Source organism: Lepidothrix coronata, unplaced genomic scaffold (assembly GCF_001604755.1).
Source record: "Lepidothrix coronata isolate B3197 unplaced genomic scaffold, Lepidothrix_coronata-1.0 Scaffold2, whole genome shotgun sequence".
NCBI classification, from domain to species: Eukaryota; Metazoa; Chordata; class Aves; order Passeriformes; family Pipridae; genus Lepidothrix; species Lepidothrix coronata.
Genome location: NW_016690182.1, coordinates 13,595,123 through 13,597,780, shown reverse-complemented (window position 1 = coordinate 13,597,780; position 2,658 = coordinate 13,595,123).

Sequence of the window (2,658 nt, the reverse complement as noted above, 5' to 3'; positions counted from 1 at the left end):
GGGATGGTTGGACTCGATGGTCTCAGAGGGCTTTTCCAACCCAAAGGATTCTGTGACTCCTGCGAGGTCTCAGTCTGTGTGTCCCCACCCCTCTGCTGTTCCCTCTCCAAAGCCGAGCTCTCCAACTGATGCGGCTCCTCCCGGGGCTGCTCCCGTGTCCTGCCTTCCCCCAGAGAAGGGAGAACCCGGGGGTCTCTGAGCCCCTCAGGGGCTGGGGCTGCTCCGTTCCCGCGGGCTTTGGGGCCAGCCCCGAGCCCCCCCAGCGGGGACTCCATCGCCCCCCCTGCTCTGCTGCGAGCCCTGGGGCGGGGGCGGCTCTGTTTGCTCTTTTGTTGTTCGACCCGACGGGCACTTTGGGCCTCCAGAGCCGTGAGATTTATACAAACCCGTTTTTTCGACACAGGAAGGAGTCAGGTTTGCCCTGTGTGTGCCGTGCTGTGGGGCAGGGAGGGGGGCTGGCAGCAGTGGGAGCTCCCCTGCCCCCTCCGTACTAGGAGAAGGGGCCAGGTTGGGCACGAGGATGGAATTGAGACTCTGTGATCCCCATCCATGAGATGATTTGGGAGCTGGAGAGCCAGGGAGTGGTCGGGTCCTTCCTCTGGCAGCAGAGTGCAGGCCACCGTTTGCCTTCCCCTGGAGGGACGTCCAGTACACCTGTGGTGGTTTAGGAATGGTATCCCCCCATTTAGTGTTCCCACTGAAACACCCCAGAGCACTCCGGGGGGGATGGGGAGGAGAAGTGGAGGCATAAGAAAGTAAAGATCAGGGGTTGAGATAAGAACAATTAACCAGAAACAGCAGTGAAATAAGAAAACAGACAGTACCAACACCAACAGCAGTGTATAAAGCAGGGAATGATTCCCAGGTGATCCCTCACCACGTGGAACCACCTGACCCCACATCTTGGAAAGCTGGGGAGAACCCCCCAGACTCCATCCCCCTGCACGTGGCTGAGGTGAGATCAATGACCCAGGATCCTGCTCCTCCTGGAGCTGCACAAGTTAACCCTGTCCTGGCCAGAACCAGCATATTGCCCACCCCTGTGGTGGGCTGGACCCTCCTGGATGCCCCGTGCCCACCAAAGCTGCCCATCACTGCCCTCCACAGCTGGGCAGGGAAAGAAAATACAGCCTAAAGTTCAGGAGCTGAGGTAAGGACAGGGAGAGGCCACTCACTGATCACTGCCATGGCCAAAACAGACCCAAATTTGGGATATTAACTGAATTTATTACTAACAAAATTGGAGGAGGAGAATGAGAAGTAAAACAAAGCTTAAAAACCCCTTCCCCCCACCCCTCCCTCCTTCCCAGGCTCTGCCTCCTCCCTCCAGTGGTGCAGGGAGATGGGAATGGGAGGCACGGTCAAGTCATCCCACATTCCTGATGCTGCTCAGGGAGAGGGGTCCTTCCCCAGCTCCAGAGTGGGGTCCCTCCCACGGGAGACAGTTCTCCAGGAACTTCTCCAGTGTGAGTCCTTCCCACAGGCTACAGATCTTCAGGAACTGTTCCAGCATGGGCCTTTCCTAAATGTAGATCCCGATGTTTGAAGGTCCCACACCCATTGCTCTCAGTGTGGTCTTTAACAGTCCATTATTCCATTCACCTTTCCCAGAGGCTGGTGCCTGACAGGGAATATGATCCCCCTGCTCCATCCCAAGCTCTCTGGCCCAGGGCTCCACGAGGCTGGTTTTGAAAGGACTCCCATTGTCCCACTCAGTTCTCTTTGGGGGCCATGTCACCGCAGGACTTGATGTCCATGCCCAGGATGGTGTTCCATGGGCACAGTGCCTGGCACTGGCTGCTTGTGGAGGTGCCAAGTGAGCTCCTCGGAACGGGCCAACTCCCAGGTGCAGCCTCCCCGGGGGCACTTGTAGGGCTTCTCACCCGTGTGGGGGGAAGAGAGAGGGGTCAGCGCTGCCACAACAACCCCCACGCGCCTCCCGGCAATTCCCAGGGAAGGGCAATCCCTCGGTAATTCCCAGAGCAGGGCAATCCCTCGGCACCTCCTCCCAGCCCTCGCCCAGCACGGGCCGCGGGCGCCACCGGGTGCCCGAGCGCTGCCGTCGGGTCCCAACAGCGGCACAGCCTGGCCCGGATTTTGGGGGCACTGCCCTGCCCCAGGACCCCCCACGGCACAGCCGGGGGTCTCAGCCCCACACCCGGGGCCGCCGGGAGCCCCCATAACCAGCCTGGGGGGAGAGGGGGCGGGAGGGTCCTTGGGACATGGCTTTGTGTACCAGCACCCCAAAAAGGCCAGCACAGAGCCCAAGAAGGGCCCCAAAGGTACCTAAAGGGGCCGCCCTGAACCCTGACGGAGGATGGCAGCACCTCCAAAGGGCTCCCCGTGCACCCAAAGGGCACCTCCCAAGAGCCCCCCATGTCCCCAGAGGAAACTCCCCAGCCCTGGCACAGGGTGCCAGCACTCTGAGCCCCCAGACGGACTCCCCAGTCTCTGGCAGAGGGTGCCAGCGCCCCCAAAGACACCCCTAACCCCATAAAGGACCCCTTTCTGTTTTTTTTTCAGAAAGCACATGCACCCCCAAAAAGCCTCCCCAAGCCCCCAAAGTGCCCAGCTGGGGCTCCCCCCTCCTCACCAGCCCCAGCGCCCGGGGGGTCCCTCTGCGCCGGGTGCGGGGCTGGGACCCCCGGCTGTGCCGTG